Genomic DNA, 20,777 nt, shown 5'->3' with positions numbered 1-20,777 from the left:
GGGGATTCAATCACAGGAATTTATATTGAGCTACAACCCTAGTTCCCTTTTCATTTGTTTAATTTTAAGATAGGGTCTTGCCAAGTCACTAAGTTGCCTAGGATGGGTTTGACCTTAAGATCTACCTCATATTCTCAGAGTGCTGGGATTACACACTTGGTCCACCATGTCTGGCTGCATTAGAAATTTTAGACTGGAATAACAATTATCTCATACAACACAATCCTCCTATAATTAGTAAGTTTTTACCACTGAGCATAAAGACTGTCAGTCTAAGTTTAAAGATTAATCATAAAGCTTCTATGTAACTCTCCAGCATCACTTCATCATGCACCCTTCCTTTTTCAAAGCTTCTTCCAAGCTGACCTTTTTTAAATTTTGGGTACTATACTCCCCCTCTTCTATCTTTATATATAACGTTCTTTCTCAAGACACTCTTTTCCTCATTTTTATCAAGTTCACTCTTATTCATGGGGGTCTCAGCTAACTAAAATTCCTCAAAAAATGTCCCTTTTTTGATCCCACTGATTGGTCAAATCATTTTTCTTAGTGCTAAATATTACATATCAGGTGCCTCTCTTGAAAAGTTCAAATTTTGCATTTATTTCTGTGATTATTAGATTAATATCTTTCTTTCTCTGTCTCTAAGGTATAAGTTCTAGAAAACCAAGATGTATGTTTATGATCCCACTGAGCACATAATAGGTATCACCATGTATTTATTGAAGATACTAGCAAATCAGTATAAAAAAAAGATAACAAATACTGAGTCAATGACAATTGCATAATTTTAAACAAATCACTATTTTTTTCATCAAAAACAAGTTACAGAAGCATATTTGACAGGGCATGATTAAATTTGCCTATTTTCAGAAAAAAACATTCAATTTCTGGTGGTAAGAGTAGATGGGGTGGTAATTTATATGATAGGGCTACCTAAAAATAAAAATAAAATTTGTAAAGTAAAAGGAGAAAACAAGCTATACTTTTGTTACTTAGAGTATTTCTATATATGTACATTACTAATTATGTACTGTTTACAACTGGTCTCATGGACCAACATGGGTATGAATTTTAATTATGTATGACAGGAAAAAGACCTCTCAGTACTCTTGCATGTTTTGCTATTTATAAGTAGCGTTTCATTTCCAACTCATATCTGAATATACATACTTTAGCCTCCAATAGATTTTTCTAATTAATTTTTGGGCAAGTTAGGCCCCCCCATTTCTTTTTTTGATATACATTCTGGAAAATAAGCATTTAAAAACATAAATTTGAAGATATATTATTTCTAACCTTTTCCCTAATTTACCAGGTGATCTTGAATTTTGATCTTGGCATTCAAATAAAAACAAGTTTACCAATCTCTTCATCCCACTGGAGATTTTGTTTTTACCTGAGTCATCTTCTCCTGTAACAACCTAGTACTCCTCTACTTGAACCTGATTAACTTATGTCTGCCCCCAAAAGCATTGTTGATTAACTTTACAGAATACTAATAGCTTTTTTACTAAGCATATTTAGGTATTCTGCTCAGTGTTATTTTACAAAGTTTCCCAAATTATGTCAAGTATATGTTTGATCACTTATGAATTCTGTTCAGTCTTCAAACCCTGCATTTCATTTTTTCCCCTCTACTCAAACCAGTAGCTGAATACAGAAAACATTACAGAATTGTTCAATGACTATTTAAACTGTATTATGACTGAACATGTGATAACATGGATCATTGAAATAAAAAATTATATATATTGGGCCTATGCATTAGATCTGTCCTCAGAACAAAATTGTCTATGACTTTATAACTATTATCCTTCACAATCATCAGCAGCCCAGTCTATATTTTCCCAGGATAGTAAGAAGTAAATTCTTCACTAAGGTGGATCTTAATATTAAAAATAGAGATAGATTATATCCATTATTTTCAACCTCTTAGATAAAATCAGATCAGTTAGAGAAACTGTTTTTCTGTACCACTCTATGACAATTGTTAGAGAACACTAAATTTTCTACAAGATATTTGAAGAGATATACTCATGACTATTTGGCCAACACTGCAATTTTCCTAGGTCATTTTTTTCTCATTTCAACACGCAAGCATACTTCTCCACTACAAAATTACTAAATGAATATAAGCTTGTTAAAAATAAAACCAAGCAATGCTGAACTTCACATAACATTGAGTTCTTCACCCTTCCTGCATCCCACATACATGTTCTTTACACAAGAGTGCTTAATGATATGTATGCAGAGATAATCTATATGTTATAAAATGTGTATTATATATCTGTGTGACACATTCTTAACATTACCAATATAATAGTCTATATGTGTATTTTTACATAAATAGGATCATAGCATGCATATTATTTTGAGGCTTGCTTTCAGTTTAGCTCATTTTAGAAATCTGTCCAAGTATTTCACCTGTAATTCTAAATTTTGCATAGTTATTTTTAGTTCTTACTTTCAGATATCACTCATAGCATTTCTTAAATTTCTATCTCGCTATTTCAAGATAAGTGAATTCTTTCAGTGCCTAAGTAAACAAGTCATGTACAGCTTTCCATTGTCATATTTTGTGATTTTTACCATCAATTTATTCAATTTAATATTTTTCACCTTTCCTAAATTATGTTATTTAAACCTACCATAAATTTAAACTTCAATACAAACATGTCTGAACATATACAATGCATACATCTCATTAATCAAGTTCTAAAATTACAAAAACTAAAATTTAGTTTTTCAAAATCAAAAATGTATATAACAAATTTCCCTACCATAAGAAAAATTAAACATACATACAACTGAAGTCATTTTCTAAATGGGCTAGGTATACTGTACAAAAACAGAGAGGCAGCTAAAGAAATGTTCTTAGAGAATTCTTAGTAAGTTAAAAAGAAAAAAATAAAAACTGAAACAGTTTACCAACATAAGTAATGTATAGAAACCATGAACAGGAATATAGTAGCCCAGGAAAGCAACCTAAAACTAAATTAAAATTTGTATTGTAGGTCTAGGCCTTTCCATACATACAAGAACACTGGAATAATGTGATTACTGGTTTTATTTTCTAATAGGAAACATACTGTTATATTCTTCAAAAGGAACTCAAATCAACTAAACAAAAAAGTAACATCTACTACAAATGTATTACTTTTAAAACAACTAAACTAGATATTGTTATGAAGATGGAGCGAGGAAAAAGGGATGGGAGAGGAAGGTGATGAAAAAGAATTGAGATGTATTAAGTACATGTACAACTCTCCTTACAAGGAATGTAAATATATACTGCAAACATGTAAATATAAAACATATAAATTAAAAATGTATTACTGGTAGGAGAAAATAAGCTTCATTTTATAATGTGAAATAATTCAACATTAACACCTCCTTACAAAATTCTTCTTAAGTAGTAGTAAGAGTTAAGAAAGCATTTGGCTATACAAAATCACTAATATCATTGTGAGTGGTATTTCTAGCTGGTATGAGCTTTCAGACATATAGTAGCTTTAATTGAAGTTTAATGTTATAAACAGTTAGAATGTCTGGCTCTTGCCTGCATTCTAAAACCATCAGCAGGACAGAGATGCAAAGCATAAACAAATCTTTCAACTAGATTACAGTCTCTAAAATGGCCAAAAAACCTTCAACATAAACTCCAGTGTGATAAATGTGGAAGAAAAACTTATTTTGGAAAAATACTAAAATAATGGCCTCTAAATTTCTATCATTAGAAAATCATAGATTTGCTTTTCTATGTCATTTATAACCTATTAATGATAAACTTCATATTCCCAAATAAACAAAAGCACTTTTCTTACATAATAGCTGTTGTTGAGATCACTATATTCCAAGTAAGCAAGTTATTTAAAAATCAGCATTTTAATTTCTTGAACGTGGAATATCTATCTCCATTTCCCAACATTAGTGATTTCTACAGTCTAAGTAAGTATGGATTAACTAATGGCCAACAGATTAGTAGACATTTCTGGGCTCTTGTTTATAAAGAACAACAGCTGCAACTACAAGGATAAACAAAAATATAATTTAACACTCAATCATTCTTAAGAAAGTTTTAACAACTGAGATACATTCTGTTAAAAAAAAAAAGTATCAGAGGAATGGAGTCATTTTTTTCAGCACTGGGGATTAAACCCAAGGGTACTCAGCTACTTAGCTACATACTTGGACATTTTTATCTTTTGTTGTAAAATAGAGGCTTACTAAGTTGCACAGGCTGGCCTTGAACCTGTGATCTTTTTTTTTGTTTTGTTTTAGTCTCCTGAGTAAGTAGATGGGATTGTAAGAATAAGCCAGCTAGAATGTAGATTTTAATATAAGCATGAAACAAAAATTTTGTCTCACTGCTAGAATCTTGAGTAGTTGGCAAAGAACTTTACAGTATCTATGTAGAAAAATTTTTCATCATTTCAAGTTACTATTGATTTACATAACTCATTTTCATCACTTAAAACAATATATTCTAATAATATACTTCATATAGGATTTAATTATAAATTCTCTAAGAAGAGATTATATAGGTCAACTGAAATAATTCAAAATTGTCATAGCCATCTCTGAATGAAGTATATAAGATTTACACTAGGTTCCGTATCAAATTGACAATTTCCCATTACATCCAGATAGAATATATATCTTAATATAGATAAACCTGTATTTCACCTTTTCTCCTTGAAGAGTTATACAAAATGATTACAACTTCTTAGACATCACATGATATAAACATCTTGAACAGAAAACATTTTAGAGACAGAATCTTTATGTTTAACTAAATTATTTTCATTTTACTTAAGAAAATTAAATAAATTTTAGACTCCAGATTTATTCTAGTCCACTGATAATTTATTGTTCTTATAAACCAGGAACCATTTGTAATAAATTTTTCTTTCTGAATTGTAACATATGACACTGAATATTCCTTTAACTTTTTTGGGGGGGGGTGCATTCTGGGGATTGAACCTGGGTCTTTACACTACATCCCTACCCTTTTTATTTTTATTTTGATACAGGGTCTCACTAAGTCACTAAGTCGCTCAGTCTGGGCTGGAACTTGGTTTACAGGTGGGTATCACCTTGTCCTGCTTCCGTTAACATTTTTAAATGTTTTTTAAATGTTTCCAAACTCTGTAGTTCAAAATGTACTGGCATAATGCTAATATGATGATAGTTAAGCAAGATAAGCAAACAGTATAAAAATGTGCATTTACTTAGGATGGACATGAAAGAATTAATAAAAGAAAAAACATAAATTGCTCTTCTTAAAGGGAAAAATGTGCAAAATAATGCAGGTTAGCTTACACTAAAAATATTTTAATTCAGTATCTGTTCTAAAAAACAATTAAATTTAGACATCTAGAGAATTCAAAGTTGTCCATTCTTACACTAAAAATATTTGTGACTTCAGTACTGAAAAGTTCACTGAGTCAATCCTATATGTGAAATACAATTAGGAAAATTTTATATGAGTTCAGAAGATAATATACATATATATATATCTATAGATATATATAGATATATATATATCTCCAAAGCAATAAGTATAAATTCACATTGGTTTAAATATATTCTATTATCAACACATTTATATTAAAAATTTTCAGTAAATTTTGATTGTGTCACATACCGTTGGGACCTGTAAACTTCATGTGAGAAAATGTGACTAAATGTAGTTCAATAATACACCTTAAAGGAAATTCAAAAGAAAGAAGGCCCAAATTTGCCAAAGAAAAAAACTACATTTATGTCTATTTTAAATTGCACATTGGTCTGTATCTCTGTTCCTTACAAAGAACTGAGTTGTTTAGTTTTCTGTCCTCAAATACATTTAGAAATTTTCCATTACTCTATCAATGGCTATGACAGAGGGTCATAATTTTACTAATGCTCTAGAGTACAGATGAAACAAACTTTTATGGTGATTGTGTTCTAAACTAGAAAGTGGTATAGATACATGATAAGAGTACTTTGTTCATATATAGTGATGAAGTGTTGTTTAGTTAGTATGATTTTCTCATTTGTAGCATAATGACAACAATGCAAATTTCACAAACAGTACTGGAAGGAATGACTGACTGAAACTTATATATTTATCACAGTGCTGAACACTTAAAATAAGTGATAATTATGATTCCTACTAAAATAGAAATTAAGAATGTGAAAGAGATCTGAATTTACCAGTCAGATGTCTATCTTCCCAAGAAACTGTAACATTACTCTAAACATGCTTATATGACCAAAATATACAGCAAATATTTAAATTTTCAAAACCCATTATAGTAAAAGACACATTGCCATTAACCTACCTGAAAATCTTTCCTCTCACATATCCCATCATTCTTACTACTTTCTCAAGAAGTTCTGGAAGTCCTCTTTCATGAATGACCATGAAAGGTAAAGGCTTTGAAATAACTGATACGGAGGCAGCCATCATATCACAACTGAAGACACTGATGAAAGAGGATTTCCAGAACTGCTTCCAAAAGTGGCAAGAATGATGGGGCAAGTTTGTGTGGAGTAAAGGTGAGTATTTTGAGAAGGATTAATAGCAATGTGTAATAAGTTTTTAAAGATTTAACCATTCACTGTACTTTTTATCATACCTTGTCCATATTAAGGAGGGAAAACTGAATACTGTAGTATTTCTAATCTGCTTTTTCATTACATATGAAAGCTATGATAGAAATTGAGACAGAATCCTTTGTTGTTTAAATACCCATCAATTAAGAATATTCTAACTCACTTTACTAACACTATAGAAATAGAAGCAATATAACAGAATGAGGATTAAACACTGTAATGGTTTTAGAAACAAAATGGCAAAGTTTCTTATGTGGATTTGGAATAGTGTACCTCCTATATACTAAAAACTGAAAACTTCTAAAAAGTACATACTAATTATTGGACAAGAATTAAATTATGCTGTTAGATTTGCTTAAAATATGGTAGAAAATACCAAAAAACTCAAAATGGAAATGTACAATGTTTTTTCAATAAACCATAAAACATTACCTGTTATATGAAATACAGACAGAACAAAGTTACTTTCATAAAAAAAAAAAGTTTGGAGGGTTTTTTTTTTTTTTTTGAAAAATATTTAATGTACTGTGTGGGTCATCTTTAAAAGAATTATGGTTAGCACAGTAAAATTCCAGCAATGGTAGCCACATCTATTTTCATAGTCTAAAATTAGTGAACTATATAAAGAATAGAAATGCCCAGAACACAGTATTAAATGAAAATGTTTTCTTTATATTTTTCTATTTTAATAAAATACAGCAATATTCTTCTTAAACATACATTTCCCCACCTATTTAGTCAATAAAAATGTATTTACGTAAACAAAAATATAGATATGATCAAAATACTGTGGATACAATTTAAAAATCACTTCACAATAAATTATGGGGACCATCCTTGTTTTTTCATCCTAATACAGTGCCTGACAGACAGTAGACACTCCATATATGTTTAATGAATAGCTAAGCATAATCTGTTATTCATTTACATTCCAAATACAGACACATTTGCAAAAGTACATTAGTTGGATATAGGCTTTCTGGCTGACTTCATGGGGTCCCACTGATGACTAGGAGTAAATCTTCATATCCACAGAAAACTGGAAAGTTGGTAATTGTCTGGGTAAGGACCAAAAAAACAAAGTCAGGGAAACATATCACCTAAGTAACAGTTGCTTTACAGCGTTGGTAAAAGCGGGCTAATCACCCCAACAACCTATTGTACCGTTCACTCAAATGAAATGAAATTTAAGTGCCTTCTGAACATTTATAAATACTTTATGTGAAATCTTAAAAATCAATGTCAAAATAAATCACTTTTTTCAAATTCCATCCTATATAAGGGTTAGAAAGGAAAAATTTTTTACTTATTATTAAGAGTACTACATTGTTAGCAATAATTAATTTGGCTGTTAACTAGAAAAAAATGAAACCACAGTAGAAATAAGGAAAAAAATTCTGAAAAGCTTTCATGACTGAAAATTGTAGCAGGGAAGAAAGTAAAAAGGAGGAGAGGAAAAGAATTTCACATCTGAGAGTAAAGAAAGTCAAATATGTCTGACTCTAAAATTCAAGTGGATCATGATAAACAACCAGTGGGGCTTATTGTACACCGTGTATTAGGCTGAAAGTGAGGGACACAAGTTTCAAGAAAACCAAAATCTTTGTCCTTAAATAGTTCACTAAGGCAACACTCATAAGTAAACATTTGTAATATAACATGAATTCTATTTCTTTTTTCTTTTTTTAAGTAATATGGGTCCTTAGTACAAGAATAGTAAGTATATTTCCAAACTAACTGGAAGTTTTTTTTTGGGGGGATTAGCATTAAAGAAGTAGAAATAGGGCCGGGGATTTAGCTCAGTGGTTCAGTGGCCTGCCTTGCAAGCGCAAGGACCCGAGTTCAATCCCCGGTACCAAAAAAAAAAAGAAGAAGGAGAAATAGGGCCGGGGATTTAGCTCAGTGGTTCAGTGGCCTGCCTTGCAAGCGCAAGGACCCGAGTTCAATCCCCGGTACCAAAAAAAAAAAGAAGAAGTAGAAATAGCTGTCAAAATAGTAATCCATGATGAGTAAAATGAATACTTCTTTTAAAGATCAGTAACAAATGACTGAATCGTGAATGGATAAAATTATAGCTCTAGTATTATTTACTTTAATATCCTTTAAAAAGTGTGTCTCCATATATAAAACACTTAAGTGCTACCCACAGAATATTGTACAGTTTCTTTTGATAAAGGACAATAAAGGAGTTAACATAGTAAGTGTTACAAAACCTGAGTTTTATAACTTTTTTGCTGCCTACTCACAGACCGTAGAACTTTTCACAAGTTCCTTCAAGTCTCTGAACTGCAGTAATATGGAAAATGAAGAGAAGAATAAAGTGACAGCCAAGATACCATCTAGTTGAAACATTACCATCTTAAAATATCAGTAGTTCTTACTACTTAAAAATTAAAGCATAACACAAAATAAAAGGCTTTGTAAATATAAATCATTATCCAACTTAAGTCTGGAATCATCCAACCATAAAAGAATCACCCTAGGGTTGGTAGGATAAGAAACATTTTCAAAGGAAAACAAATACAAAGTAAAGATATTACACTCAAGACTAAATTTGACTTATAGGCCTAATGGGCAACTACTACCTCAATTACCTACACAATTTGCTTACTTAACATTGATTTCCCCCCCCCCCCACTAAGTTCTGTTTCGTATCTCTTATGTTAAGCTTGTGGAGGTTCTAAGGTGAGAAGAAATAATTTTAAATGAAAGTGTAATAGTATTAATGTTGGGATAGAAACATGAAGTTGGCACAGATTTCTGCTTAAGTGCACCAATTACACTTCAGAGAAAGGTAAGAAACTATCCAATTTTATAACAAGAATAAGAGAAATAAAACCATATTGTTTACTGCTACATGGCTTTTCCTCCATGTGTAAATGGCTACTTTTGCACAGAGTTGGCAATTAAAATTTTACAGAACAAGTTTCTGCCTATGCAAATCTTTTCAGTCACTTAAATATGTATATTATGGTTTTGGCATATCATTAGGAAAATAAAAAAATTAAACGTCATCATGTATTTTATGACATTCATGTTAAATATCCTAGATTTAATCCTTTTAGATTTTTTTTTCATCCTTTCTAGTTGGTCAAATTGCCATTTGCATATTGCCAGTCTGCTCACAAGATTGCCGTTGTACAGACGATAATATTTTGTGCTGACATAAATTATGGAATGAGATACCAATGCAGTTATAAGAAAAAAAAATGTGCCTCTGTATATGAGAGAGAGAGAGAGAGAGAGAGAGAGACAGAGACAGAGACAGAGAGAGGCAGTATGTGTGCATACATCTTTAAGGAAAGGATAAAGAAATATATACAAAATACCACTTTCCGATGTAAGTCCTAGAAGGCCTACCTCAGAAACATACATACTAGCATTTGTCAAATAAAATACAGCACTGAATGAAAGCTATTCACTAAGAACGTACCATGTAAAAATGGAGAATAGTGATTTTTTACCCAAATTGTTCTTCTATAAGCTTAAATCTGGATTTACCCTACAATTTACATGTAACTACAAGTAATATATTACAAATTATAAGTTCGTGATTTCTTTGACTCATGAAAACATATTTTTAAAAATTGTCTCCTTTCCCATATAGTAAGCAATTTGATTCAGCACCTCAGGAGATGTATAACTCATCTCCATTTACAACAGCAAATAAATAATTCAGTTAAAACTGAAAGTGGTACCAATCCACCAAACTATTGATGGAGAGGTTAGGCCTTCCTTGCAGCCAGAACAACATAAAGTTTTCAATGGGGATTACCTGTTCAGACAAGTTACAAAGATTAGAAAAATACACAGTTAATTATTAAATAGCTAACATTTTCATCTTATGGAAAATAAACACTAAGAACATCTCTAGGAAAAGCTAATATCAATGGCATTTAAACTTTGAGCATTTTGTGCTTTGTATTTTATATACTCATATATGAAACAAATATTTAGCATAAAAAAGCAATAATATAAGCCAAATCCTAACCAAAGGCCTCTATCAACTAAAATTTTGAAATTTTCTATGCAAGTAAGACAAAACGAAAAATGGAGAAATTAGATCGGTAACGCCAAAAACAATCAAGTCTTCCAACGCTCAAGTCAATATCCACATCACATACAGGACCAAAAGGAGGAAAAACACTCAGATTTACAAATGGATAAGCAGTTCCAATACAATCCAGATCCCGACATTTTCCCACTCAGAAACAAATGCAGTAGAGCTTTTCCTGAGGAAAAAAGAAAAAAGCTCTCCAAATGAATTTTTTTAAGTGACATCTACAAAGTGTGCCTCTTTCTATCTCTTTCCCTAGCGCCTCATTGGAGGATGGAGGGGGTTGTTTTTGTATTCTCCCCCACTGGAGCAAGACACAATCAGATGTGAACTGGAGGAGAGAAACCACTTTTGACAACAGCAAATAAAAATAAAAGTGCCCTTCCTCCCTTGACAGGACGGGCATCCCACCTTACACATCCCTCCCCATTTCAAGCCCTCCTTCACTCACCCCCCCAGCACCACCCCCTCCTCACCCCGGAGCTCCACTGCGTATGTGGTTTGGTGCCACTGTTGCCCCGGAGTGAAAGTCAGAGCCAGAGGAAGCCCCCACAAACACACTTACCTTTCCTGCCCCCCACTTTTGAGTGCCTTCCCTGGAGCTGTGGAGGATGACACAAAGGGTAATAAAGGGGGGGAGTGGAGGAGGAGGAGGAGGAGAAGGAGGAGAGCTGGGGAAGTGGCTGCTCCTGGGTGTAGTGAGATGTCTCCAGCCAGGGCCAAGCAACAGCAGCAGCAGCAACAGCAACAGCAGCAACAGCAACAGCAGCAGCAGCAGCAGCAGCAACAGCAGCAACAGCAGCAGCAGCAGCAGCAACAGCAGCAGCAGCAGCAGCAGCAGAAGCAGCAAAAGGTCTGTGTTGCTAAGAGGCTTTTGGTCTCTTTCTCTCTTCCTCTCACGGCCAAAGAGAAGGAGGGTGGAGGGGGCTCGGGAGGGAGGCGAGTGGATGGGTGAGGGGGTAGGAGTCGTAGACGAGGGTTTTCGAAGAAGAAGAAACTCCTTCTCCTCTCTCAGGCTCAATCTCCCTCTCAGGGCTCAGGGCTGGAGGGTGGGGGAAGGAACTCAGCCACCTTCGCCCCCACCCCCCTCAATTCAAGGTTGAAGTGGGGTAAAATTAGTGTCCTGTCCCTTTAAAAATAGAAATAAAAGGTGCCCCCCCTCTGCCACAGCCTCTCTCTTCATCATCAGCTGCTGCTGCTGCTGGGGTCTCTCTGCTTGGGGGGGGAGGGGGGGCTCGGGTAGAAGAGACGGGAGAAACTCACTGCGCATGCCCCTCTCTGACGGGAGACTGGTTGGTTGAAGTCAGGAGGAGGGGGAGGGGAGGAAATGAGATGTTTTCCCAGAAGGCTCCGAGGCACTCGCGACCCGGAAGACATTGTAGCAGGGGGTAGAGGGGCGGGGGCGGGGAGGAGGAGGAAGTGGCTACTTTTTAACTCCCCCAACTCCCTCTCCCTCCTAAGGGAAAGTGAAGGAGCGGAAGTGGGCGTGGACAGAGGTGGAAGACGGTCACGTGGTTGGGCAGGAGGGGTTTGCGAGGAGAGGCGGTTCGTGCGCGGGGTTTGCCGGGAGTGGTCGTGTACCGCTGGCAGCAGCAGGTGAAGCTAAGCTGTGAACGTGGCGGGCAGAGCTGGTGCATAGGTTCACGCTGTTACAGAATCCCGACTTTGCCTTCCTGAAGGCTGACTTCTTCCTAAAGGTAATAAGAGTTATGTTGGCTTCACAGTGAAGGTCTTTGCGCCCGTGGCGGATGTTGAGTCGAAAGTGGAGGATCTAGGCCGGGCAGGCCAAAACCAGGCGGGCTCATTCTGGCCCTTGGCCTCCCCCTAAGCCTTACGACGAATAGCTGTAGTGAGTACTGAGAATAGTTTTGTATGGGGATTGTAGGTGGGATTTGTGGGTGAGGATAAGAGTGCAATGAGAGCTGAAGAGCCTGGGCAGGTGACTCTAATGATATTCCAGATCTCACAGCGGGAGACCTGTCCGAGAATGGAGAAGTCTGGTGTGGGGGATTTCGACCAGCTTCTTGGTAGCATTGCTTATATTGGGAATCGTGCCTGTTATTAGTTACCTTGTAAACCTGTCTGAATTCTGCAGTGTCTTGGGGGAGGAAACAGGCAGGAAGACTTTAGTCAAATTTCCCTCCAGGTCTCGCTTTGTTGCTGCAACATCAAGTCTATGCCTGTTCTCAAAGCGTTGTATGGTATTGTGTATGTAGTTCTTGATTCTGAGTTTTAGGATTTAAAGTTTTTCCTTCATGTAGTGTAGATGAGAAATCTTTAAAATAGGTCTTTCATCTTTTATAGGGAAGTAGCACATTTTTCACCTTCGTTTCGTGTAATCTTAAAATATTCCAGTCTTTCGGTTTTTCTTTGTCTTGGTACTTTGAAGAACTAGCATATTCTTTTTCACATTAATTTCATACAATCTTAATTGAAAACATTCTGATCTTTTGTAAAGATAATTTGAAGAATAACGTGTGTGTTTAAGAAATCTATAGTTTCTCTTACATATTGTGTATTTAATTGTATATTGTGGGTTCTTTGGGATGTGAAAGTTACTATTGTTCTACATTTTATTTTCTACCAGTTTTGGCAGTGAGCCCTAGTTATGCATAATTGTGTAATACTACTTTCAGTGTATACAGTAATCATGTCAGATGGAATCAAAACTATGCTGTGGCTTAAATTTTTTCATTTGAAAACCAAATGTCTTCTATCTTGTCATTCAAAAGAAGTATACAACAAAGCAATTAATGTGTCTTAGATACAATTGTTAAGTCTTTTTTATGATGAGATAGAGAATACATAGAAAAGTGCATAAAACGTAGACAAAATGAACAACGGTGTAGTGAACTGTTGTAATCACTACCAAAGTCAGGAACTAGAACAGTGGTGGGTCCTTTTCCCACCCATTCCTGATGTACCACTTTCCTCCCTGATTTTAACACTAGCTGGATTTTTTTGGTAATTATTTACTGCTTTTCTTTCTAGCATTTGTAAACCACCTATCAGCATCCCAAGTAATACGGATTAATTTTGCTTGTTTTTCAATACATAACTGGATTATATATTATTTCATATCTTTTTAAAAATTATACTGTTGCTGAGATTTTACCTAGTTTGTATATTTAGCTGTACTTTGTATATTTTTTTCTATACTGTCTATAGTATGGTAAGTCTTTTTTTAAATAATACACATTTCACAAGTCTAATATTAATGGACATTTTGTATGTTCAGTTTTTAGCAATTATTATGTCACTATGAATGGATCCTTATACACATAACTACATTTTAGACTGTATATCTTCAACTTTACTAGATTATGCCACAGTTTTCCATGTTGGATATACCAGTTGATAACTCTCGCAGTAGTTTATGGTACATCTCTTTATTTAAGTTTTACCAACAGTTATGTCTCAATTTTGCCAGTCCAGCAAATGTAGTTTTATTTTACTGTTGGCTTAATTTGCACTCCAAGAAGATTTACCACTTTAAAAAAAGAGTTATTGACTGTTTAAATTTCTTCTTCTGGATTTCTTTTTAATTATCAAAGTCATGCTGTTTTTCTGTTTGGCTGTGTTTTACTTAAAGATTTGTAGTGGTATTGCGTGTTTCTTCTCTGTGCTTAGAGCATTACTATCATCTTAGACAATAACTTCACATGTAGTTCATTTCTGGCTTATATGCTAAATTGTTGAAACTTGAATTTCATATGTAATTCTAACTACAGGAAGATAGTTCTTTCCTTTTGCTATCCATTAAGGTAGCCATTAGCTGGATGTGCCTTTTGATCGCTTGAAGTATGGCTAGTTTGACTGAGAAACTGAATTTTTATATAGTATGAATTTAAATGTGAAAACTGATAACTTGTTTGAGTTGTTGTAAAACCTTTACACTAGGAACACTTGGACATTAATCTGCTTTCTGTACGGTAAATTTTATAAAAGCTATGGAGCAACAAATGTTTTATGATAATTTAGCATATGCATCGTGATTTTATGTAAAGTTAAAATAACCAGCTTTCAGAAACATAGTATGAACACCAAATTTTAAAATACCTCAGCTTTTCAATATTACATATTAAAATTATAATTAGTTTCACCTTGTTTTTGTTGTTTAGTGTGAGTAGAAAATTTTAAATCAGTTTTGTGATGGGTTTCTCTTGGACAGCACTGTATTCAGCTATCAGAGATATTACCTACTTTGTTATTAATATTTTACTGCATTTCTAACTGTTCCTTTGAGTGTAGTCTTCAGAAGTTTCTTAATGCAGAGTGAAGAACTTGACCACTTCTCTTTTTTAGTAACTTTATAATGTCTTTTCCTTGCCTTCAATCTTAAAGAATATTTGGACCTGTTAAATTGTAGGTTTCTGGTTATTTGCTTTTCACTGTAACTTGTGTTTTTGTTTTTGTTTTTTAAACTGTCTTTCCCCAAAGTGTTGCAGATCAGTTACAACAAACAGAATGGGACCTCAAGGAAAATTGTTAACTCTGGGCTCCTTTTTGAATGCAGCAACTGTAGAAAAGCAGCTGCAGCTGCAATAAGGGCCACCTGTAACTTGTTGCTTTAAGAGCTCTTTGTAAGTTTTTTATTTTTATTTTATTTTTATGGGTTTTTTTTGAGACAGGGTCTCACTATGTAGTTCACACTGCTCTGGAACTCACTGTGTGCCCAGGCTGGTCTCACACTCACAGTGATCCTCATGCCTCAATTTCCCAAGTGCTGGGATTATAGGGATGCACCACCACACCTGGCGGTTACAAGTCTTTTAAACAGATGTATTTTTTTCAAGTATTTTGTTCCAGTCTGTGTCCTCTGTTTTCATTAACAATGCTATTTGCAGAGCAGAACTTTTCAATTTTAATAACAAAGTCCAACTTTCAATTAGCAACTCAACCTTGGGGTTCTCTGCCCTGAGCTACACATCAAGCCCCATTGATTGATTGATTGATTGATTGACTGATGTGACAGAGTCTTGCTTAGTTACCTGAGTTGGCCTCAAAACTTTCATGCACCTTGGGATGTCAGGTGGGCACCACCATACATACCTGGTATTTCTGCTTCATTTTTGAAGGATAATTTCACCTAATCAAAATCTACGTGTTTTGTTTTGTTTTTGGTTTATCTTTTCAGTACCTATAATGTATCTCATTCCACTTAGTTCTTACTTGCATGGTTTCTAAAGAGATACCGATGTAATTATCATTACTACACTGTACCTGGGATGTTTCCTTTGTCTTGTTTCATTTTCCTTTTATCTTTAATGTTTCTGTGGTAAAAGAAGAAGCATGTACTGGTACAAATTCCTTATGATGAATGTTACTACTATGTATATCTAAAAATATGCCAATAAATTTTTTGCTAAAAAAAAAATTAAAAATCAAATGTATGCCTAAGCATGAATTTTTCGTGTACTCAGATTCCTGGATCTGTAGTTGAGTGTCTCTAAATTAATTTTGGAAAAATCTTGATCATTGGCCAAATACTTCTGTTCTTTTTGTCTTCCAGTGTTTTTGTCTGAATATGTTAAAACTTTTGTAATTGTCTCACAGTTTGGGGGTTTTCTTTACCAATTTTTCATTAATTTTTTTCTTATTTTATTTAGAAGATAAGCACTGACATAACTAAGCCTCATAATTCTTTTTTTAATCATGTCTACATTGTTGAGCCCATCAAAGGCATTATTATTGCTTTTGCTTCTTAGAGTTGCCATCTCTTTGCTTATATTATCAATCTATAAATGATAAATTATCTTTTTTCTGATGGAACTATCACAATTTTAGTTGTTTTAAATTCCATAATCTCTACCGTATCTGAATCTTAGTCTGATTCTTGTTTCTTTAAGGTGTTTTTTGTTTGAGATTTTTGCTTTTTAGGGAGTGTTTTGTTTTATTTTGTTTAGATTTTGTCTTTCATCCTGCTATCCTTTATTTAAAGCCAGACAGAATGTGGATGTAAGAACTGGGAGTATAGGTCTTCACCAAGATTTTTATATTTATGCATCTCACAGTAATGCTGTATTTATTGTTTGCTGTAGCTACAGATCCTGAGCCTAAAATTTTGTCTTATGTCTTTGTTTTTGTCTTATGTATTTTCTTTTTGGGTTTCCTGGGGGTTTCTTAAATAAGATCTGATCCATTTTGAACCAAAACTTATTACATGTTAATCTTTTTAAAATTAAAAATAAACTGGTAGAGCCTTGCATAATAGCATACACCTATAATACCAGCCCGTGGGAGTTTGATGCATGAGAACATAAGAATGTAAAGTTTGAGGCCAGCCTGAGCAGCTTCGTAAAGACCCTGTCTCAGGACAAAAAAAAAATTTTTTTTGTTTTGTTTTTTGAGACAGGGTCTCACTGTGTAGTTGAGAGTGCCCTGAAACTCACTATGTAGCCCAGGCTGGTTTCGAACTCACAGCGATCCTCCTGCCTCAGCCTCCCGAGTGCTGGGATTACTGGCGTGCACCATCATGCACAGCAATAAAAATTTTTTTAAGTATATTTATTTGTGTTCATATGTATGTGTGTGTATGTATGATTCCAGGCATGCTGCTGAAGACTAGCAAAAGCTCAGAATTGAGATAAAATATGGCTTTTCTAGAGAATTAGAAAGCTTTCCTTTGAATTTATCATTTTTTAGTATTTAGACAGAAAATATTTTTCATTTTAATGATAAAGAAAATGCCATGTCATTAAAAGTTAGCTAAGACTTTTGAACCTTGGATTCACATAATCTGAAAGCAGTTTTTTTTGTTTTGTTTTGTTTTGTTTTGTTTTTTGGTGTTTTTTTTTTGGTTATTTTTTTGAGACAGGGTCTCACTATATAGTTGAGACTGACCTGGAACTCCTTATGTAGCCCAGGCTGGTCTCGAACTCACAGTGATCCTCCTGCCTCAGCCTCACGAGTGCTGGGATTACAAGTGTTCCCCACCACACCCGGTCTGAAAGCAGTTTTAAATACATTGTATTTATGTATATTCAGTGGGAAAGCGTGGGGCAAAAAGATCTTGTAAAACTCAGTGATTACTTAACTATTTAATCCCATTGTGGGCAAATTTTTCTAGAAATCATATAAAATAATTTTGTTTGAATTACTCTTACAGAGATTGTTTACCAGAGACTACCATGGCATGACTCACTAAATTTGCTTTTTTTTTTTTTTCTTTTTTTTTTTAGACAGGGTCTCACTATGTAGTTCAGACTGTCCTGGAACTCACTGTGTAGCCCAGGCCGGTCTGAAAATCATCGTGGTCCTCCTGAGTGGTGGGACTACAGGCATGTTCCACCACGCCTAGCACTTGCATATTTTTATAGAAAAATAATTTTTAACTGATCCCTTTAGGAAATGTCAGCAGTATGTTTGCTCAACTTGGATTTATACATATATTTCTCCTTTCCTATGGTCAGCCTTTCTTTTAATCTGTCTTTGTATTTATTTCCCACAACTCCAGCTGGATATAGTATTAAAAATAGCTTAAATCCTTTCCTTAGTTTATCTCAGAGATGACTAACAAAATATGAAAACCACTTAATAAGTTCTCATGAAATTCCTATTGTTAAACATTTGGCTACTTATCTAAGCAAAAGTATTTGCTATCTGAAGAGGGATAAAGTTTAAAGCTTTTGTCCATTCTTACCTTTTTGGAGGGATAATGTTAATTACCCAGAACTAGACACTCAATAATAGTAGAATTTGTACTTTAACTGTTTTCATATTTTAAAGGGAGGGTAGTGGTGATATTGTCTTTGATGTTGTCATCAGTGGAAATAAGAACCAGTGTTCACACCTCTTTATTTTGTGAAGAATTCTTTTCAAGAAAATATTAACATTTTTTCAATTACAATTAATGTATAAATGTGAAAATTTTTGTAATTGATTGTCACAAGATCAGTCAAACATTTTTAAACTATGCTTTCTGTGTAACACGTTTCTTTCAAAAAGCAGATTTATTTTGTACTTTGATCTCGAAATTCTAAAGTCATTTTTATTTGCTAAGCAACATACTGTTGTCTAGAAGCGACTTTTCATTCCCATAAAGATGTACAGTTGGAACACCTGGATTTCTGTGTTTCACTTTCAGAGTGAAAATTGTTTAATAAATACGTATCAAATTGAGCAAATCAACTGGATTCAGTAATAATTCCCAAGTTGGCCCATTTACCTACATTGTGTATTAATGAGCCGAAAGCAAATAAATATGTGATAATACCACTTACACATCCTCTTTTTTTCTTTGCACAGACTGCCTTAGTTATCATTGATCTACGGAATGAGATCTTTTTTATCTGTTAAGTCAATTTGATAATTTTAAAACAAAATAAATAGAATATATACGCACTTGTTTTCTCTTGTAAGGATTTTGGCATTCAGTTTTGTATCTCCTGCTATTCTGTCTAGTATACCCTTCATCGCAATTTGCTTTTTTCTTTCGTTGTCACTTCACTTAAAATAGTACCTGTATAAGATACCTGCTCTACTCAGTTTGCAATGACCAAAAGAAAAACAAGTTACCCTTTTTTGGTAATACCCAAATTTGCTGGATTTTGGATATGTATTAAATCCAAAAGAAAATATTCTCAAAGATTCGCATCAGTGTTGTTTTTTTTTAATTCCTTTTTTATGGTACATGTTTCAGTTCTGGAATATGTCTTCCTACTCTGAAAATTAGTACATCTAGGCATCTGCTGCATTTTTCATCTTTGTTGTATAAATTATTTTCATATTATGAAAATTTATTTCCCACCTATTTGCAATGTATTTTTAAAATAATTGTTTACTTTTATTGCTTTTAGTGTATTAAAAGATCACCATAAGATAGGTATGTGTGTGTCTATTTGTGTGTATAATTGTTTGTTTCAAATCATACTGGATTTCAGTATTAAGTTTTCTAGAGACTCCCAGCTGACATCATCCCCGCAAACACACACATACAAGGCCTCCTTATTCTCCTTTCCTTGCTTACTTTCTGGTGGTGTGGGGATTGAACCCAGGGCCACTAGCATACTAGGCACATTCAGTACCACTGAGCCATAGCCACAATACCAATAAGGCTTTTATTTGCTTTATATACTAAATTCAGTTATGCTTAATAAGGGTATACCTCTTACCCTTATATGTGCATGACATCTTCACTAAATATGAGTTATACTCTTTTTAAAAACTTTGTAGATATCTTTTCATTATATTTCAACATGTATTCTTTTTACCTTGTAATTTTAATAACAATTAGAATTTCTGTCAGTTCTTTTTTTCTCCCATATGTGGCATATTGGTGATAAGTTTTGGGATTTTGTTTGCCTGTACAGTTTTTTTTGTTTTTGTTTTTGTTTTGTTTTGCTTTTTGTATAAGGAATCAAACTTGGATCCTTGTGCTTGTGAGGTGGGTGGCCAGCCTGTACAGCTTTTGAAAACTAAGATAAAGCTGGGAGATATGTTTTTGTAGAATTTTCTAGGCCTTTATTTGTTTTTTCATTAGCTTAATGCTGCCTGCTAGGACTTTTATGTGTGTGCTACTGATACTCAAAGTCCAGAGTCTAGTGCATGCTAATAAGCACATGTTTTATGTTCTATCAATCAGCTATACCTTCAGCTGTAAGACACTTTAATTATTTTTATTTATTTATTTATTTTGCATTATTAAGATATTAAGAGTAAGGCTTTCGGAATTGATTTTGCCTCTTAACTTTTATCCATATGACTCCTTATTGGAATTGCAAAATTTCTATTCTAAACATATATTAGTTTTTAATGAGGAGAAATAATTTTATGACCTTAACAAGATATACAAAACACACAAGTAATATAGATAGACATTCAAACAGGATGTTCAGTCCTGAACATCTGGAATACTAACCATTTTCTTTAAGAATGCATCCATGTGCTATTGTTTCCTAAAGAAAAGTCCAGTGATGATTTGATGATTTTGATGATTTCTCTGATGTGTGTAGGTTTTATGTATTTCCCCTCTCCCTCTCCCCATCTCTCTTCCCCTCCCGCTTCCCCTCTCTCCTTGTTAAAAAAAAACTAATCATTTAGTCACAAGATCTACAAGGTCCTGCAACTGAAGTAAGCTGTGTGATCTTGAGCAGGTCATTTGAAATGCCTGTGCCCA

General features: G+C 33.9%; 1 protein-coding gene, 1 long non-coding RNA gene and 1 other non-coding gene across 5 annotated transcripts in view; 1 reads left to right on the top strand and 2 right to left on the bottom strand.

The window, feature by feature from the left end:
* LOC109117930 overlaps window positions 1–11,898 on the bottom strand; it is a 199,650-nt gene extending 187,752 nt beyond the window's left edge. The window contains exon 1 of the long non-coding RNA XR_004514722.1: window positions 11,226–11,898. This is a non-coding gene — a long non-coding RNA (uncharacterized LOC109117930). The remainder of the gene's footprint in view (window positions 1–11,225) is intronic.
* A 149-nt stretch (window positions 11,899–12,047) lies between these two features.
* The window catches only part of Orc4 (origin recognition complex subunit 4), a 74,346-nt gene continuing 65,616 nt past the window's right edge, over window positions 12,048–20,777 (top strand). For 2 of the 3 annotated variants that reach the window (XM_010620969.3, XM_010620967.3), the window contains exon 1: window positions 12,048–12,357. The gene's annotated coding sequence lies outside the window, so the exon portion shown is untranslated. The remainder of the gene's footprint in view (window positions 12,358–20,777) is intronic. The other variant, XM_010620970.3, reaches the window with a different exon arrangement.
* On the bottom strand, window positions 15,083–15,216 carry LOC117283716. The gene has a single exon (XR_004514747.1). It is a non-coding gene; the product is annotated as a small nucleolar RNA SNORA16B/SNORA16A family (small nucleolar RNA).

Source organism: Fukomys damarensis, unplaced genomic scaffold (genome assembly GCF_012274545.1).
Source record: "Fukomys damarensis isolate Sample0158 unplaced genomic scaffold, DMR_v1.0_HiC HiC_scaffold_29, whole genome shotgun sequence".
NCBI lineage: Eukaryota > Metazoa > Chordata > Mammalia > Rodentia > Bathyergidae > Fukomys > Fukomys damarensis.
This window is presented reverse-complemented; position numbering and strand designations above follow the sequence as displayed.